The sequence below is a fragment of the Neofelis nebulosa genome, chromosome 15 (assembly GCF_028018385.1).
Source record: "Neofelis nebulosa isolate mNeoNeb1 chromosome 15, mNeoNeb1.pri, whole genome shotgun sequence".
In the NCBI taxonomy this organism is placed as follows: Eukaryota; Metazoa; Chordata; class Mammalia; order Carnivora; family Felidae; genus Neofelis; species Neofelis nebulosa.
This window is the reverse complement of record NC_080796.1, coordinates 14,535,451-14,556,640: the sequence shown is the minus strand read 5'-3', so window position 1 is coordinate 14,556,640 and position 21,190 is coordinate 14,535,451. Positions and strand designations below refer to the sequence as shown.

Sequence of the window (21,190 nt, the reverse complement as noted above, 5' to 3'; positions counted from 1 at the left end):
TGGCTCTCTCCCACTCTAACCTCTTTTTTTTTTTTTTCCCTTCCCCTCCCCCATGTGTTTCTGTTACGTTTCTCAGGATCCACATAAGAGTGAAACCATATGGTATCTGTCTTTCTCTGTATGGCTTATTTCACTTAGCATCACACTCTCCAGTTCCATCCACGTTGCTACAAAAGGCCATATTTCATTCTTTCTCATTGCCACGTAGTATTCCATTGTGTATATAAACCACAATTTCTTTATCCATTCATCAGTTGATGGACATTTAGGCTCTTTCCATAATTTGGCGATTGTTGAGAGTGCTGCTATAAACATTGGGGTACAAGTGCCCCTATGCATCAGTACTCCTGTATCCCTTGGATAAATTCCTAGCAGTGCTACTGCTGGGTCATAGGGTAGGTCTATTTTTAATTTTCTGAGGAACCTCCACACTGCTTTCCAGAGCGGCTGCACCAATTTGCATTCCCACCAACAGTGCAAGAGGGTTCCCGTCTCTCCACATCCTCTCCAGCATCTATAGTCTCCTGATTTCTTCATTTTGGCCACTCTGACTGGCGTGAGGTGGTATCTGAGTGTGGTTTTGATTTGTATTTCCCTGATGAGGAGCGACGTTGAACATCTTTTCATGTGCCTGTTGGCCATCCGGATGTCTTCTTTAGAGAAGTGTCTATTCATGTTTTCTGCCCATTTCTTCACTGGGTTATTTGTTTTTCGGGTGTGGAGTTTGATGAGCTCTTTATAGATTTTGGATACTAGCCCTTTGTCCGATGTGTCATTTGCAAATATCTTTTCCCATTCCGTTGGTTGCCTTTTAGTTTTGTTGGTTGTTTCCTTTGCTGTGCAGAAGCTTTTTATCTTCATAAGGTCCCAGTAATTCACTTTTGCTTTTAATTCCCTTGCCTTTGGGGATGTGCCGAGTAAGAGATTGCTACGGCTGAGGTCAGAGAGGTCTTTTCCTGCTTTCTCCTCTAAGGTTTTGATGGTTTCCTGTCTCACATTCAGGTCCTTTATCCATTTTGAGTTTATTTTTGTGAATGGTGTGAGAAAGTGGTCTAGTTTCAACCTTCTGCATGTTGCTGTCCAGTTCTCCCAGCACCATTTGTTAAAGAGACTGTCTTTTTTCCATTGGATGTTCTTTCCTGCTTTGTCAAAAATGAGTTGGCCATACGTTTGTGGGTCTAGTTCTGGGGTTTCTATTCGATTCCATTGGTCTATGTGTCTGTTTTTATGCCAATACCATGCTGTCTTGATGATGACAGCTTTGTAGTAGAGGCTAAAGCCTGGGATTGTGATGCCTCCTGCTTTGGTCTTCTTCTTCAAAATTACTTTGGCTATTCGGGGCCTTTTGTGGTTCCATATGAATTTTAGGATTGCTTGTTCTAGTTTCAAGAAGAATGCTGGTGCAATTTTGATTGGGATTGCATTGAATGTGTAGATAGCTTTGGGTAGTATTGACATTTTGACAATATTTATTCTTCCAATCCATGAGCAGGGAATGTCTTTCCATTTCTTTATATCTTCTTCAATTACCTGCATAAGCTTTCTATAGTTTTCAGCATACAGATCTTTTACATCTTTGGTTAGATTTATTCCTAGGTATTTTATGCTTCTTGGTGCAATTGTGAATGGGATCAGTTTATTTGTCTTTCTGTTGCTTCATTGTTAGTGTATAAGAATGCAACTGATTTCTGTACATTGATTTTGTATCCTGCAACTTTGCTGAATTCATGTATCAGTTCTAGCAGACTTTTGGTGGAGTCTATCGGATTTTCCATGTATAATATCATGTCATCTGCAAAAAGCGAAAGCTTGACTTCATCTTTGCCAATTTGGATGCCTTTGATTTCCTTTTGTTGTCTGATTGCTGATGCTAAAACTTCCAGCACTATATTAAACAACAGCGGTGAGAGTGGGCATCCCTGTCGTGTTCCTGATCTCAGGGAAAAAGCTCTCAGTTTTTCCCCATTGAGGATGATGTTAGCTGTGGGCTTTTCATAAATGGCTTTTATGATCTTTAAGTATGTTCCTTCTATCCCGACTTTCTCAAGGGTTTTTATTAAGAAAGGGTGCTGGATTTTGTCAAAGGCCTTTTCTGCATCGATTGACAGGATCATATGGTTCTTCTCTTTTTTTTTGTTAATGTGATGTATCACGTTGATCGATTTGCGAATGTTGAACCAGCCCTGCATCCCAGGAATGAATCCCACTTGATCATGGTGAATAATTCTTTTTATATGCTGTTGAATTCGATTTGCTAGTATCTTATTGAGAATTTTTGCATCCATATTCATCAGGGATATTGGCCTGTAGTTCTCTTTTTTTACTGGGTCTCTGTCTGGTTTAGGAATCAAAGTAATACTGGCTTCATAGAATGAGTCTGGAAGTTTTCCTTCCCTTTCTATTTCTTGGAATAGCTTGAGAAGGATAGGTATTATCTCTGCTTTAAACGTCTGGTAGAACTCCCCTGGGAAGCCATCTGGTCCTGGACTCTTATTTGTTGGGAGATTTTTGATAACCGATTCAATTTCTTCACTGGTTATGGGTCTGTTCAAGCTTTCTATTTCCTCCTGATTGAGTTTTGGAAGAGTGTGGGTGTTTAGGAATTTGTCCATTTCTTCCAGGTTGTCCAATTTGTTGGCATATAATTTTTCATAGTATTCCCTGATAATTGTTTGTATCTCTGAGGGATTGGTTGTAATCATTCCATTTTCATTCATGATTTTATCTATTTGGGTCATCTCCCTTTTCTTTTTGAGAAGCCTGGCTAGAGGTTTGTCAATTTTGTTTATTTTTTCAAAAAACCAACTCTTGGTTTCGTGGATCTGCTCTACAGTTTTTTTAGATTCTATATTGTTTATTTCTGCTCTGATCTTTATGATTTCTCTTCTTCTGCTGGGTTTAGGCTGCCTTTGCTGTTCTGCCTCTATTTCCTTTAGGTGTGCTGTTAGATTTTGTATTTGGGATTTTTCTTGTTTCTTGAGATAGGCCTGGATTGCAATGTATTTTCCTCTCAGGACTGCCTTCGCTGCGTCCCAAAGCGTTTGGATTGTTGTATTTTCATTATCGTTTGTTTCCATATATTTTTTAATTTCTTCTCTAATTGCCTGGTTGACCCACTCATTCGTTAGTAGGGTGTTCTTTAACCTCCATGCTTTTGGAGGTTTTCCAGACTTTTTCCTGTGGTTGATTTCAAGCTTCATAGCATTGTGGTCTGAAAGTATGCATGGTATAATTTCAATTCTTGTAAACTTATGAAGGGCTGTTTTGTGACCCAGTATATGATCTATCTTGGAGAATGTTCCATGTGCACTCGAGAAGAAAGTATATTCTGTTGCTTTGGGATGCAGAGTTCTAAATATATCTGTCAAGTCCATCTGATCCAATGTATCATTCAGGGCCCTTGTTTCTTTATTGACTGTGTGTCTAGATGATCTATCCATTTCTGTAAGTGGTGTGTTAAAGTCCCCTGCAATGACCACATTCTTATCAATAAGGTTGCTTATGTTTATGAGTAACTGTTTTATATATCTGGGGGCTTCGGTATTTGGCGCATAGACATTTATAATTGTTAGCTCTTCCTGATGGATAGACCCTGTAATTATTATATAATGCCCTTCTTCATCTCTTGTTACAGCCTTTAATTTAAAGTCTAGTTTGTCTGATATAAGTATGGCTACTCCAGCTTTCTTTTGGCTTCCAGTAGCATGATAAATAGTTCTCCATCCCCTCACTCTCAATCTAAAGGTGTCCTCAGATCTCAAATGAGTCTCTTGTAGACAGCAAATAGATGGGTCTTGTTTTTTTATCCATTCTGATACCCTATGTCTTTTGGTTGGCGCATTTAATCCATTTACATTCAGTGTTATTATAGAAAGATACGGGTTTAGAGTCATTGTGATGTCTGTATGTTTTATGCTTGTAGTGATGTCTCTGGTACTTTGTCTCACAGGATCCCCCTTAGGATCTCTTGTAGGGCTGGTTTCGTGGTGACAAATTCCTTCAGTTTTTGTTTGTTTGGGAAGACCTTTATCTCTCCTTCTATTCTAAATGACAGACTTGCTGGATAAAGGATTCTCGGCTGCATATTTTTTCTGTTTAGCACACTGAAGATATCGTGCCAAGCCTTTCTGGCCTGTCAAGTTTCAAAGGAGAGATCAGTCACGAGTCTTATAGGTCTCCCTTTATATGTGAGGGCATGTTTATCCCTTGCTGCTTTCAGAATTTTCTCTTTATCCTTGTATTTTGCCAGTTTCACTATGATATGTCGTGCAGAAGATCGATTCAAGTTACGTCTGAAGGGAGTTCTCTGTGCCTCTTGGATTTCAATGCCTTTTTCCTTCCCCAGTTCAGGGAAGTTCTCAGCTATAATTTCTTCAAGTACCCCTTCAGCACCTTTCCCTCTCTCTTCCTCCTCTGGAATACCAATTATGCGTAGATTATTTCTTTTTAGTGTATCACTTAGTTCTCTAATTTTCCCCTCATACTCCTGGATTTTTTTATCTCTCTTTCTTTCAGCTTCCTCTTTCTCCATAACTTTATCTTCTAGTTCACCTATTCTCTCCTCTGCCTCTTCAATCCGAGCCGTCGTGGTTTCCATTTTGTTTTGCATTTCATTTAAAGCGTTTTTCAGCTCCTCGTGACTGTTCCTTAGTCCCTTGATCTCTGTGGCAAGAGATTCTCTGCTGTCCTGTATACTGTTTTCAAGCCCAGCGATTAATTTTATGACTATTATTCTAAATTCACTTTCTGTTATATTATTTAAATCCTTTTTGATCAGTTCATTAGCTGTTGTTATTTCCTGGAGATTCTTCTGAGGGGAATTCTTCCGTTTGGTCATTTTGGACAGTCCCTGGAGTGGTGAGGACCCGCAGGGCACTTCCCCCGTGCTGTGGTGTATAACTGGAGTTGGTGGGCGGGGCCGCAGTCCGACCTGATGTCTGCCCCCAGCCCACCGCTGGGGCCACAGTCAGACTGGTGTGTGCCTTCTCTTCCCCTCTCCTAGGGGCGGGATTCACTGTGGGGTGGTGTGGCCCGTCTGGTCTACTTGCACACTGCCAGGCTTGTGGTGCTGGGGAGCTGGCGTATTAGCTGGGGTTGGTAGGCAAGGTGCACGGGGGCGGGAGGGGCAGGCTTAGCTCGCTTCTCCTTAGGTGATCCACTTCAGGAGGGGCCCTGTGGCAGCGGGAGGGAGTCAGATCCGCTGCCGGAGGTTTGGCTCCGCAGAAGCACAGAGTTGGGTGTTTGCGCGGAGCGAGCAAGTTCCCTGGCAGGAACTGGTTCTCTTTGGGATTTTGGCTGGGGGATGGGCGGGGGAGATGGCGCTGGCGAGCGCCTTTGTTCCCCGCCAAGCTGAGCTCTGCCGTCCGGGGGCTCAGCAGCTCTCCCTCCCTTTGTCCTCCAGCCTTCCCGCTTTCTGAGCAGAGCTGTTAACTTCTGACCTCCCAGACGCTAAGTCGCGCTTGCTGTCGGAACACAGTCCGTCCGGCCCCTCCGCTTTTGCCAGCCCGACTCGGGGGCTCTGCTTGGCCGGCGAGCCGCCCCTCCGCCCCGGCTCCCTCCCGCCAGTCCGTGGAGCGAGCACCGCCTCACCGCCCTTCCTACCCTCTTCCGTGGGCCTCTCGTCGGCGCTTGGCTCCGGAGACTCCGTTCTGCTCATCCTCTGGCGGTTTTCTGGGTTCTTTAGGCAGGTGTAGGTGGAATCTAAGTGATCAGCAGGACGCGCGGTGAGCCCAGCGTCCTCCTACGCCGCCATCTTCCGGAACTCCTAAAGAATGTCTTTGACTGGAACAGTAGACTGACTACTTGAGGAAAGAATCTCTGAACTTGAGAATATGTCAATAGACACTTCAAAAATGATAAAACAAGGGACATCTGGGTGGCTTAGTCGGTTAAGTGTCTGACTTCAGCTCAGGTCATGATCTTGCAGCTCACAAGTTCAAGCCCTGCGTTGGGCTCCGTGCTGACAACTCAGAGCCTGGAGCCTGCTTCAGATTCTCTGTCTCCCTCTCTGTCTGCCCCTCCCTCACTCTCTCTCTCTCTCTCAAAACTGAATGAAAACGTTTTTAAAAGTTAACAAATGGTAAAACAAGGATAAGAGGTCTGAAAAAAAAAAAAGGAATAGAATATCCAAGAACTGTGGAACAACTACAAGAGTTGTAGCATATGCATAATGGGAATTCTAGGGAAATGAAGAGAAAAATGAAAAGAAGAAATATTTGAAGGAATGACTGAGAATTTCCCCAAATTAATGTCAGATACCAAACCACATATATAATAAGCTCAGAGAACACCAAGCATGATAAATGCCAAAATAGCAACAACAACAACAAAAACACTGAGGCATATCATATTCAAACTCTAGAAAATCAAAGATAAAAATTTTTGAAAGAAATCAGATGGAAAAAAGCACCTCACCTTTAGAGGAGGAAAGGTAAGACTTACATCCAACTTCTCCTCAAAAAAACCATGCAGGCAAGATGAAAGTGCAGTAAAATATCTGAAGAGTTGAAACAAAAATATACCAACGCAGAATTATTTTTTCTGCAAAAGTATCCTTTCAAAGTGAAAGATAAATAAAAACATTTTCAGACAAACAAAAATTGAGTGAATTTGTTGCCAATGGACCTGACTTGCAAGAAATGTAAAAAGAAGTTCTTCAGAGATGAGAAAAATAATGTATGTAAGAAATCAAGACCTACATAAAGAAAGGAAGATCATTACAGAAGGAAGAAGTGAAGGTAAGAATAAAAACATTTATTTCCTTACTCTTAATTTATCTAACAGATAACAGTTTGTTCACAACAATGGCAACAATGTATTGAGATATATACAAATATATATGATCAAGGTATATATAACAGCACTGACAGGAAAATTTATAGCATTAGATACATATATTAGAAAAGAAAGATCTAAAACTAATACTCTAAGTTTCCCTTAGGAAACTAGACAAAAATAGAAACTGTCCAAAGTAAGCAGAGAAAAAAAAAATAAAAATTACAACTGAAATCAATAAAATTAAAAACAAGAAATCAATAGAGAAAGCCAATAAAACCAAAACCTGGTTTTTTGAAAAGATCAATAAAATTGATAAGCCTATAGCCAGGATAACTAAGAAAAGAGAAGACACAAATTGCTACTATCAGAAGTAAAGAAAGTAACACGACTACAGATCCTATAGACATTAAAAAATAAAGGAATATTATGACCAACTCTATGCCCACAAATTTGATAATCTAGATAAAAATGGACCAATTCCTTGAAAGATATAATCTGTCAAAACTCACACCAGAAGGTAAATAATCTGAATAGGCCTATAATTTGTTAATGAAAATGAATTAATAATAAAACATTCTAAAAGAAAAGCATCAGGCCCATGTAGGTTTAATGGTGAATTCTACTGTACTTTTAAGGAAGAAATTATACCAATTCTCTACAATCTCCTCCAGATAATAGAAGCAGAGAAATACTTTCAGACTTGTTCAGTGAGGCCAGTTGTACCCTAATACCAAAACCAGACACAGGCATTACAAAGAAAACTACAGACCAGTGTCTCCCAGGAGTATAGATGCAAAAATCCTTGACAAAATATTAGCAAATTGAACTTAATAAGATATAAAAAGAAATATACACCAAGACCAGGTATGCAAGGCTGGTTCAACATTTGAAAATTATTTAATATATCCATCATATCAACAGGCTAAGAAGAAAAATCAATTATCACATCAATAGATACAAAAAAGCATTTGAAAAAAATCTATTCATGTAAAAACTCTAAATCAAGACACAGACCTTGTATTTCTCTCTCTCTCTCTCTCTCTCTCTCTCTCTCTCTCTCTCTCTCTCTCACACACACACACACACACACACACATCTCAAAATGGACCAAAGATGTAAATATAAAACCCAAAACTATAAAACTCCTAGATGAAAATCTAAATAATCTTAGTTTTGGCTGTGACTTTGTAGATTCAACACCAAAGGCATAATCCATGAAAGGAATGAATGATAAGCTGGGCTTCATTAAAATTAAAAACTTATGCTCTTCAAAAGACACTGTCAAGAGAACAAAAAGACAAACCATAGACTGGGAGAAAATATTTGCAAAAGACATATCTGATAAAGGACTCTTAGACCAAGAACTCTTAAAACTCAAGAATAAGAAAACAAACAAATTTTAAAAATGGGCAAAAGATCTAGACAGACACTTCACCAAAGGAGGTATACAGATGGAAATAAGCACATGAAAAGATGTTCCACATTATATGTCATTAGAAAAATGCAAATTGAAGCCACAATGAATATGGCAAATCCACAGCTAATACCATACTCAGTAAAAGCTCAAAGTTTTTCCTCTAAGATCAGGAACAAAGATGCCCACTTTTGCATCTTCAACATAGTATTTGAAATCCTAGCCAGAGAAAGAAACAAGAGAAAGAAATGCCTTTTAGGCATTCAAATTGGAGAGAAAGTAAAACTGTCACTATTTCCAGATGACATATTATATATAGAAAGTCCTAAAGACTCCACCAAAGAGCTGTTAGAACTAATAAATTAATTCAGTAAACTATGGGATACAAAATCAATATACAAAAATCAGATGTGTTTTTATAAAATAATAATTAACTATTGGAAAGAGTAATAAGAAAATAATCCCATTTACAATTGAATCAAAAACAATGCAATACCTATGAATAAATTTAACCAAGGAGATGAAAGATTGAACGCTGTAAGACGTTAATGAAAGAAATTAAAGAAGATACAGATAAATGGAAAGATATTCCATGCTCATGGATTGGAAGAATTAATATCATCACAATACCCATACTATCCATAGCAATCTGCAGGTTCAACGTAATCCATATCAAAATTCCAGTGCCATTTTTCCCCACAGAAATAGAGCAAGCATTCCAATATTTGTGTGGGACCCCAAAAGGCCCCAAGTAGGTGAATCAATCTTGAGAAAGAGTAACAAAGCTGGAGGCATTATGCTCCCTGATTTCAAATTGTATTGCAAAGCTATAGTAATTAAAACAGTATAGCATAGGTCTAAAAACAGACACACAGATCAGTGGAACAGAATAGAAAGCCCAGAAATAATCCCACACAAATATGATCAATTAATTGTGGCAAAGAAGCCAAGAATGCGCTATGGGAAAGACCGTCTCTTCAATAAATGGTATTGGGAAAACTGGACAGCCACATGCAAAAGAATAAAATTGGACCCCTATCTCACACCATACACAAAAATGAACTCAAAATGGATTAAAGGCCTGAATGTGAGAAGTGAAGCCATAAAACTCATAGAGTAAATGTAATGTAAGTAATGTAAGACATTAATCTTGGCTGTGATGTTTTAAATCTGACACCAAAAGCAAAAGCAACAAAGGCAAAAGTAAACAAGTGAGGCTATATCAACCTAAAAAGCTTCTGTGCAGCAAGGAAGCCCTAAGAAAAATGAAAAACAACCTACTGAGTGGAAGAAAATATTTGCAAATCATATAACTGATAAGGGGCTAATATCTAAATATTATAAATATTTATACTTATATAAAAATATTTAATTTAATTTATTTATATAATTTATTTACATATTATATATTTATATATGTTTTATATATAAAGAACTCATACAACTCAAGAGCAAAAAACAATCCAATTTAAAAATAGGCAGAAGATCTGAATAGAAATTTTTTTTCAAAGGAGACATACAGATGACCAACAGGTACATGAAGAGGTGCTCCACATTACTAGTCATCAGAGAAATGCATATCAAAACCACAATGAGATATCACCTCACACCTGTTGGGATGGCTAAAGTCAAAATTATAAGAAACACCAAATGTTCGTGAAGATGTAGGGAAAAGGGAACCTTGGTGCATTATTGGTAGGAATGTAAATTGGTGCAGTCACTATGAAAAACAATACAGAAGTTCCTCAAAAAATTAAAAATAGAACTACCATACGATGCAGTAATTCCACTTCTGGGTATTTATCCAAAGAATACAAAACGCTAATTCAAAAAGATAATATGCACCACCATGTTTCTTATAGCATTATTTACAGTAACCAAAATATGGAAACAAAGTAACAGTCCATCGATGGATAAAAGGATATGAAAATTGGTACATAAATACAATAGAATATTATTCAGCCATAAAAAGAATGAAACCTTGCCATTTGTGACAATATGGATGAACCTGGAGAGTTATACTAAGTGAAATAAGCCAGAAAGAGGAAGACAAATACTGGATGGTATCACTTACATGTGGGATCCCCCCCAAAAGTCAAACTCACAAAAACAAAGAGTAGAAAAGTGGTTGCCAGGGGCTGGGTTGGGGGAAATAGGGAAAAGTGAGAAAAATGTATAAACTTGCAGTTACAAATGAATAAGATCTGAGGATGTATTGGCGACTATCATTAATAACACTATATTGTGTAACTGAAATTTGCTGAAAGTAGGACTTAAATGTTCTAGAAAGAAAAAAAAAGGAAGGAAGGAAGGAAGGAAGGAAGGAAGGAAGGAAGGAAGGAAAGAAGGAAAGAAGGAAGGGAGAAAAGAAAGAGGAAGGAAGAGGAGAAGAAAAGAGAATGGAAGGGAATAGAAGGGAAGGGAAGGGAGAGAAGGGAAGAGAAGAGATGAGAGAAGGAAGGAAAGAAAGAAAACAAAGAAAAATACTCAAAGTGATGGTTATGTTAGTTAACTGGATGGGGAGGAATCCTTTCACAATGTATATACATATCAGATCAAAAAAAAAAAAACCTGAAAAGATAAAAACAAAACAAAAGACTAAGGGTCAAAACTTAAAACAATAAAAATCTCTTCTTGATAATTTAATTCCCTTCTTTAAAACTCATTGTAATCATTTTTTATGAATTTCAGCTCTTCTATGTAAAGAACAAGAGATTGAGTCTTACCTATAGGACTTGGGCTTTCCCCCTTTTACATTAGGGTTAAACTAAAATACATACTAGAAAAAATAATGAATAGTGTTTCCCTAACAAAACACAAATGGTAACTTCCAGGTCCTTCCTATTGAGTTTTTTAACGAAATTCACAAAAAGTGAGAGAAAAAGATCGCCTCTACACATACAGGGCTAGAATTTTAATTTAAAAAACAGACTAACAAAATTAGAAATGTTATGGAAGAAGAGAATATCACATCTCTGAAATGACTGACTACCCTCCATTTTCTTGAAAGTTGTAATCTTCATGAAAGAAACATATTTTCCCATCATCCAGAAAAAGATAAAAAATATTTATCTTGACGTATAATATATTGCACTGAGAAATGAATTAAAAACTTTTCACAGAACATTAAAAATAGTTTCATTTCTTACCACCAGATCTGATTCCATAAATATCATTTCTATGGCATAATTAATTTTCACTTAGTTTCTGTAACATAATTAACTACTAGTGATTAGACTCTGACGTTTTAAGGGAGTGCATTTCTGAAACATTTAATTAAGAATGGATGCAACTTGGGGCGCCTGGGTGGCGCAGTCGGTTAAGCGTCCGACTTCAACCAGGTCACGATCTCGCGGTCCGTGAGTTCGAGCCCCGCGTCAGGCTCTGGGTTGATGGCTCGGAGCCTGGAGCCTGTTTCCGATTCTGTGTCTCCCTCTCTCTCTGCCCCTTCCCTGTTCATGCTCTGTCTCTCTCTGTCCCAAAAATAAATAAAAAACGTTGAAAAAAAAAATTAAAAAAAAAAAAAAAAAAAGAATGGATGCAACTTAATTTCTAATTGATTTTGTATTGTGTTGGCAATTCATGATACATTTATAACCATAAAGAAGCATTTGTGAAAACACATGAAATATAATATGCCCTGTATCCTTATAGTACATGTATATTCTACTTCAACATCCAGAGAAAGGATTTTCATTTCCAAGATACACAAATCTACACACATGATTTTACCCACACAAATATTTCCAGTACATTCACCAGGGTAATTCTAACCATCAATATGGCAACCAGAAAGCTATACAGGCCATGTAGTTCAGCCTTGAATCCAGAAGTGTATCAGTAATTCAACAAATATTTACTAAGTCACTATGTGGTAAGCACTGTGGACAATACAAATATGTTTAAGTCGTGATCCCTGCCTTTAAATGCTTAAAATCTAGGTAAGATGACAAGAAATACATAGAATCAGTGCCATGCTGGAGTCAGCTCATATCAGTTTATGAGAGCTGATTGCTAAGATTTCAGAAATTTGGCAAATTTCTTAAACACTGCCATCATTTAAAATTTATATAAGCTCAGAATTCCAGTATATTAAAACCAAAAGCAATAAATACTCCAAGCTCATCACTTTTTATTTTACTACATTTTACTATTATGTATATCCTCAAGGATTTTATGTCCTTAAGAACATGGGAATACTATATAATGGTGTGTAACTGTGTATCTTTTCCAGACTCCAAGTTCAGAGACGTCACATTACTCATTTGAAATTGGCCACCATAGGAATATTTATACAATGAAAAACAGCAAATGTTATAAACAAATGCCCTCCCCCACCTCCACTTCCCTGGCCCCTGCTGAATATTAAACATTTACCAGCACACAACTGCACAGGATAATTCACATTGCAAAGCAAAGCATGTTAATTTCAGTTGAATGGTTTATGATTATGGGCATAATAGGAGCTTAGAAAAGAGAGTGATAAATGATAGCCCTCTAGGAAGCCTATTGGAGATAAGAACAAGCCTTATATAGGGGATGATGAAAATAAATTTAGCAGAGATTCTATTAAACAAGAAAGGTCATAGCAGCTAACAATAAGCATGCCAAGTCCATTTTTGGATGAATTAGGTGGCTTATTTCTTCTTAAAGAATATCTTTACATTGATGTGTTTAGTTGGGTATTGTCAATCTCACATTACAAAGTAGAAACCCAGGGCACCTGGGTGGCTCAGTCTGTTGATCAGGGGCCAACTCCTGATTCTGACTCAGGTCATGATCCCAGGGTCATGGGATCGAGTCCTGGATTGGTTCCATGTTGAGTGTAGAGGTGTGCTCTCTCTCTTAAAAGAAATTAAAACAAAATGGAAATCAAAAGATTAGGCTGAATAATATTGACAAGCACCTAGAAGTTTTGTCTTCAGAATCCCCGGTATCCCTCTCTCTGGCCTCTCTGTCTTACACTGTTGGCTCTTAAAAGATGTGACTCTCTCTGCGCCTTCTCAATGACCTCACTGAGGCCTCTAATCCTTCATCTCCAAATTTTGTCAGTTCTCTCCTTGACTTTCTTGTCTCCCTCCTAACCTGGACCCCAGGTAAGTCATCTGAGCTCATGTATCACCAGCATTCTCTGCCCTGCACCTCATCTACCATGCACCCCATCTGTCAAGCACCAATCAGAATCCCAACCCTACTGCTCCATAGAGTCCTTATTTCACCCTCTCTGTTTACCTCAGACTATCCCCACCTCCATTGATGTTGGCCCTTCATGACCACAAAACCCTAAGGTCTTTGGAGTAATTCCCAACATCCCACATCATTTGGAATTTTCTATATCCACACCTATCCTTGATCTTTCTTTTTTGTTGAAATAGAAAAGCCTCCATTGGTGGCCTTGCTTTTTTTTTTTTTTTTTTTAGCTTGCTAAACTGTTTCTCCTAGTCTCTCATTTCCACCTACAATACTTAAGTCTCTTCTGATGTAAGTGATGCTTTTCTTGACCTATAACCTCCTTTGAGCTTTCATACTACACTTTCCCTGGAAAAAGTACTCCACACTCACCATTTCCACTACCTCCACATTATTTGTTCCCTCCATAACCTTCTCTCATGCAGCGTCTCCCCTTCTACTCTGTAGAAGGGACTCTCAAGTTGGCCAATGATGTCTACATTGTCAAACCAAAGGAAACTTAACATATCAGATAGCCTCAGGGCATTTGGCATTACTGATCTCACTCACCCTGAAACTCTATCCTCTTAGCTTTTGGGAAGCCAGAGTTTTCTCCTGGTATCTTATTATTCTTTTTCCTATGACTCCTCTTTTTGTGTTTGCTCTTAAATGGGGTGTTCTCTAGAGTTCTGTCCTTAGCTAACTTTAATTATCACTTTCTAGGAACTTCTTGGGTGATGTTCGTATTCTCTAACATACGAACATCTATACGCTATGAAACCCAAACTATGTTGAACTTTGTACTTCGTATACCTGCTCACCATCTCCACTTGGATATTTCATAGCCCCTCAAACTCATGTTCACGACTGAACTTAAATCCTTCACCTCTTAAGCTATATATTTTACAGGATTTTTAAAATATTTTTCTTGGTCCATCCAATTACTATGATCCATCAACTCATCATAGGCAGAAATCTGACAACCCCATATGATTCCTTCCTCTGTGCCCACAAACCACCAATCAACATATCCTTCTATGTTCTCTTACAAACACTCATTGAATCTGTCTTATCTTCTGTATCTCTATATCCCTAGGCTATCTTCAACTAGCGTCTTGCCTCAGTTTTATCCCTGCCAAGACTATTGTCCCTTAATCTTCCAGAGTATTCTGATAAAGATGATATCCAGCCATCTCGATAACTTTCACGTTTTCCATCCCCTGCCATAGCATCTCCATGGTCTAGTCTCTTCCAGCCTCTCTACCTCATCCCCTTCACTGCCTTTCACTGCCTTGTACTTAAGCTCCTGTAACTCTGAGTTCGGGGCTGCTCTCAGGGTAGGAGCATGTACATGCTGGGATTTTATACCTGTTTGGTGCCTTAAATACTCTCCCCTCTCTTCCTCTTACTTCTATTCCCTCAACCTCCATAATCCTTTTGTTTGTTTGTTTGTTTCATGGAAAAGAGGAAAGTTTTTTGTTTTTAACTTTTTTCCAATTTTATTGAGGTACAGTTGATCCCCTAATCCTTCAAGGATCAGTTGATACCAACTCTAGGAAATTTTCCTGACCTTCTCCCAGAACCTCCTTTCCCAACTGATTTAGGTATCCTTTTTGTGCCTCAGTCTTTTTATTTATCTTTTAATTATGATTAAGGGTGTGCCTTCCCAAGACACTAAGTTTGTCTAGAGCTATTACTATATCTAACATTGTCTAACCAATTGTCCTATAATTTGAGCAATTTGATGAAACCAGAAGAAGCTCCAGAGTCTGAATCTTCATTTGTTCAGTAAATACTTACTGATGAGTTGCTATATTTGAGGCATTGTACTCTGTGCTGGTAATTTAAAGATGAATAAGACTAGTTCCTTGATCTTGTATCTGATGAGAGAGAAAACAAATAGATTCCCACAGAGGCTGATAAGTGTCATGATATAGATATTAGAGAGGTGTATGGGAGCAGAAAAGAGTTCCTAGAGCATCCTACATAGGATTTTGAAGGGAGAAAAATTGGGGAAGTCTTCCTGAAGAAGGGCTCATGCATGCTGAGTTTTGAAGACCTGATAACAATTAGCCAGGCAAAGCTATTGCATTGAGAGTGGATAAATAGCCCCACTAAAGAAATGACATTTACAAAGGTGTGGAAGTGAAAAAGAAAATGGCAAGTTCTAGAAACTGTAAGTGGATCAATATTATTGGAGCACAGAGAGGGAGAAGTGTTGGGAAAGATGAGGAGGGACAGGGAAAAAATGAAAAAGCCAGTATATTATGCTGAAGAGTTGGAATATTAACCTGAGAGCTATAGGAAGCTATTGAATGCTTTGGCAAGCAGAATGGCCAAAGAAGTATTTTTGACAGACCACCTTAGCAACACGATGGAGAATGGATTGGGGAAAGGCAAGTTGGAAAGGAGAGAACTGGGAATATAGGGTAATAATTCAGAAAGGAGCTGATGAGAGCTTGAACTTAACCAGTGGAAATAAAAATGGAGAGAGAAGAGATTCATGTAAAATTGATAAGAATTGGTGACCTACTGGATAAAAGAAATAAAGAGAGAAATCTAAATTTCATTTTTTTCATTTGTAACAATATTCATTGAACGACTATTATAGACCAAAAACTGTTCCAAGAATTGATATAATGGTATACAAAAAAGATCAACTCTCTCCTCTCCTGGAGCACATATCCAAGGGGGAAAGACAATCCTATAAATAATAGAAATTTAGGAAATGAAGTAAGGTTACAGGATAGAGTGACTGCAGATAGTATTTTTGATAGGATAGTCAGGAGACACTGCTCTGAGGAGCTAACATTTGAGCAAAGAACTGAATGAGGTGAAGAGCAAATCATCCAAGATCCAGAGGAAACCTTAGGGCAGTAGCAGGCTGCTGGGTTTCTGTCTGGGAGGCCCATTTGCGTGGCTAAGCTATTTATTAAGAGAGAATGTTAGTAAAGGAATAAGTTTATGAGGAAGCAAATGACTTCTAATGTCACTTCTGCCACTTATTTCTTGGCCAAGTGGTCTTGGGCATGTTACTTATCTGAACCTCAATAGCTTCATTAATGAATGGGGAAAATAGTAACTTTGTTACCTCCCAGGACTTTTGCACTGCTCAAATGAGCTGAGATGAGTGAAGGTCCCTTGAAACCGTAAAATACTGTAATAATTTAAAGGTTTATTATTTGCTTATAGATGTTCATGCTCTTTCACAAAGAATTGATTTTTAAAGAACACGTTGATTTCCATGCACTGTCAAAATCCATAATAATGACAATACTGGGAGGGAAAGAAAAGCATTAATATTTTTCCTTGGGGAACAAGTTATGATGGGGCACATATTCCCTTTTTCCAAAGCTTAGGGTCTATCTATCAAGTGGTGATTCTTGTGTTAGATTTTAAACAAGATGGTAATCTTCCTGATCTCATTTAGATTGTATACCTTCTTTTTGTGAGGGAAAATATGCCCTTCAACTAGCATGATTCTAAGCCAATCTAATTTCTTTTCTCCCCCAGTGGAGTAACCTCAAGAGCAGGACTAAGTTGTTTACATTCTCCTTCACTTATTGTATTCCTTTTTATCCTGGATTCCAATCCATTTTCCCATGCATGCATGCACAGACATACACACACACACACACACACACACACACACACACACACACAACACCATTCTATTGGGTTCAATGTATCTTTTTGTTTATACATTTTCTTCAAAATCTATATTTGTATGTATTTCTAATTTATGTAATGGTATTATAGGGAATTTAAATTCCTAGTCTCCACAGTGTTCCATAGATTTGGTACTTAGTAGTCATAAACAGATTGCTAGAAGATTTTATTTTCAAACTAGCCAATACTTCTGGTCTTTGCTCTGAAATCATCTATTTTGCAAGAGTCAGGAGTTTGTCTTTGAGCCCAATTCTGAGCTTCCTAGTATTTACCATAACTTCTGGAATGTGGTTGATGATACATTCAGCCTGAGGGAGTCAGGAAACTGAGATAAAAATACTCAGCCAACCTCAGCAAACGGTGATCATCGATCCATTCAGTAAGATTATGGCTGAGTTTTTCAACTATTTCCTTGGGCCACTCTCCTAAATCTAGAAGCTAAAGAGATTTCTCAAGTGATACAGTATAATAATGTTTTCCTGAACTGTCGGTGCCACTGGAGAGTCATCTCAATAGAAAGGAGAGTCAGGTCCATTTCATCCCTAGATTCAACATATTCCTATTTCTGCAATTTCCTATAATGAGTCTTAAGTTGAGCCCGATGAAACTGCAATTATCCTAATACGTAACTGGCCAGCTGTTAAAATGGGAGCTAGCACAACTCCCAAGAAGGCAGGAAAAAACTCCTCTCAAAAAAATTTCCATTTCAAACATGATTACCATTTTGGTTATAATTTTGTATGGTAATTTCACAAATGGAGTTTTGTACCAGCAAGAAAATGAACATCTGCAATTAATTATACCATGTAAAGCATATGGGCCTGTTGCAAGACATAAGTTGAACCTTTAACCCTTCAATAGCTTGACAACTTCCCAGAGATGAACAACTAACTATTCAGCGTTACTTTTTCTCAGTTACCCAACTCAGACGCAGGTTTTTATACTGGGAAGTGTATACTGCCTCCTAATAGGGTCGCTGTGGACCCACACAGAACTGGTTTCCATCCTAGTACCACTAGCTTTCTGAGCACTGAACACCGTGAACACAGTAACATTACCTCTTCTTAATCTGTTTCCCCATCATTAGATGGGAATGAATATACCTACCTTATAGTCTTAGGAAAATGACCTAAGTTAACTCATGTAAAGTGAGTACATGGTTAGTACTCAATAAATGTAAGTTCTTTTTTTGTTCCCTTTGTAAAGATGCTGAAAAGCAGCAAAAAAATGAGTGTGAATACTAACAACAGGTGAACCTACTATATAGAGCTGTCATGGTTTGGGCCTTGTGCTATGGCATTGAGAGTAGGTGTCAGAAAACCACAAGGACCAAATCCAGTAGGCCATCTGTTTTTGTTACATCTGCAAACCAAAAATTATTTTTACATTTCCAAACTGTTGAACAAGTCAAAGGGATGACCCATTTCATGACCCGTGAAAGTTATGTGAAATTCAAATTTCTTTGCTCATGAAGTAGTATGGGAATACAGCCATGCTTACTCATTTATGTATTATTTATGGCTGTTTTCATGGCACAGTAGCAGAGTTGAGTAGTTGTGACAACAGAGACTATATGGCAAAGTCTAAAATATTTATTATTTGGCTCCTTAAAGAAAAAGTTTACCAACTCTTGATTTAGTTTTCTATTGCATACTTACTTGTCCCTTGGGAATGGGCACAATATGGATCAGTGGCAGGTAACAATGCAGAGTGTGGGCCACCTAAAAAAATACCTTGATATGGGTCACTTTGAAATTTCCTACTTCACATTCTCAAGGAGAAAATAAAAATACCTTCTTCCTTGCATCCTGCCTTCACTTCCACTAACTATCCTTACCTCCAAGGGAAGAAAAGATAGGAAGACACCCTACTTGCTCAATGGCCCTTCTTCATCGATCATAGGATCTCCCTGGAGTCCCTTTGTGTCTGGGCACCATCTTCCATCCAGTAAACAGCACCAGTCATGTGACACACATGTGCTGTCGCCCCTTTAATTTCCATGGCTGACCTCTTCCCTCCCAGGCTTGGATTTGTGTAACAATAACAGGGAAGCTGAGGCGAAGGACACTATCATTCAGTCAGGGCCTTTTGAGAGTAGAGTGGGTTTTTATTTTTACTTTTTAAAGAAATTGTTAGAAAATGTTTCTCTTTCAGAAGTGCCACTGTCTCAAGAGTAGCAGGGAAAACTTCAGAGAACTTCCCAGAATCAATACATTTCTATTCTCTGTGATTCCAGAAAGGGGTGTTGTCTATCTGGTGTTCATATCTTAAGGATATTCAAACAAATATTTATTGGGAGTCTTCTATGCTCAAAGTGCCATGGTGGCTACATTTTCTTTTCTATGGAATGGACCATGTGGGCCTACCTTGTACATGAGACTGAGGCTGGTGCCATCTTGCTATGGGGGATGTTTACAGATAAGGGTTCACTGAGGCACCCTGGCCCTGTTCTTAACCTTCTGATTAAGAACAACTAGAACATTTTTGTAGGACGCTGAAAGTACTGTGAGCCTGAGGTGATGTGCTTTCCATGCCTAATGGACACACTCTTCTCTTGCCAGAGGGACCCAGGACAATGGAGAAAGGTGACACCTTTCTGTGTGGTGAGCCAGCGTGAGTGTCCCGTGAGACACAGTAGATATCTTAGAAGCTGTGCTAGCACAAGGTAGCCCAAGAGGCTGTGCTGTTTGTACAAAGTGACACCATAAGAGACCGTGTTTGGAGACAAGGGTAGAAGAGAGTGATGCCTTTCCTGGTTTGTAACCCCATCAAGCTTAGCTCAGTCAACCAACTACAGTTACCAAGTGTGTCATTGGCAAAACTTGAAATGAGTCACCCGCCAAAACTTTTCTATTTCTTATCTGGGACATTTAAACATTTTCAAAATTCTAAATTCTGACTTTAGATTTCTGTTACTACATTGAGGCTTCTTTTCATGAACTTTGGGGAAAAGAAAGGGGGAGTATTTTATGTATGGATTTGGAAATATCTTCAAGATATAATATGAAGTGAAAAAGCAAGGAACAGAATGGTATATGCTGCCATTTGTGCTTAAGAAAAAGGGAAAGGAAATAACACACACATCCAAGGCAAGAGGAGGTGAAGGCCAGCTGCTGTCTTTCCCCTCCTTCCCTGCTTCAGTGCCTCATTAATTCCTGATCCAGGGCTCCTTCCAGGTGTCCCTCTTCACATAAACACGTCTCTTCCTTCACCCCATCTGGTCAGATGCAGTAACACCTTTCAACTACTGCTAGTATCAGAGGTCAGTATTATTATTATTATCCCATCTAATGAACAAGGAGGCATAGAACACCTGGGTGGCTCAGTTGGTTGAGCATCCGACTCTTGATTTTGGCTCAGGTCATGATCTCATGGTTTGTGGGATTGAGCACCGTCTCCAGCTCCATACTGAGCATGGAGCCTGCTTGGGATTCTCTCTCTCCCTCTACCCTTCTCCCCCCCCCCCCACTCATGCTCACTGTCTCTCTCTCTCTCTAAAAACAAAAACAAAAACAAACAAAACAATAAGTCAGAAGGCAGTGATGAAGCCAGGATTTAAGCCCACACATTTTCACTGAAGCCTGGGCTCTTTTAAGTACAGCACAATACTACTCACAGATACTAAATTAGCACTCAAAACCTATATACTAAAATTATATGATAGATGCTATATGCTACAGGGAAAATAATATGGCACCAGGAGAGACAATAACACAAAAAATACTGCTTAGTTGGTGGGGGCAAGAGGGTGGAGTTGAGGCAAGGATTTTCTGATAAAGTAGCTTTTGAACTGATGCTCACAGAAAGATGGGTGGAGAAAGGCTGGGATCTCAAGCAAGCACATCTTTGGCCTGTGCAGAATGTCTTATGGAGGGAGTGAAGGAGCTTAGTGTGGCCAGAGAGAGGGTGGCTAGAGTAACATGGCTGGATCACAGCATGAAGGGAAAGGAGAAGGTATGGAACAAGCCTGGAAAGGTGACAGGGGCCACCCAAGGCCATGTGGGCCAAGTGGGCCAGGTGAAGGAGCTTGGATCCTCTTAGAACTTCAGGAAATCCCTGGACAGAAGTGGTGTGCTCCAATTCAGGTTTTAGGGGTCACCCTGGCTATAACGTGACAGCAGAACTTGAGGTGGGAATGTGGACAGGAGAATGGACATGGTG

General features: G+C 38.9%; 1 protein-coding gene across 2 annotated transcripts in view; it reads left to right on the top strand.

The window, feature by feature from the left end:
- Nucleotides 1-21,190, top strand: part of WDR64 (WD repeat domain 64) — a 145,974-nt gene that overhangs the window by 35,547 nt on the left and 89,237 nt on the right. The window lies entirely within an intron of this gene.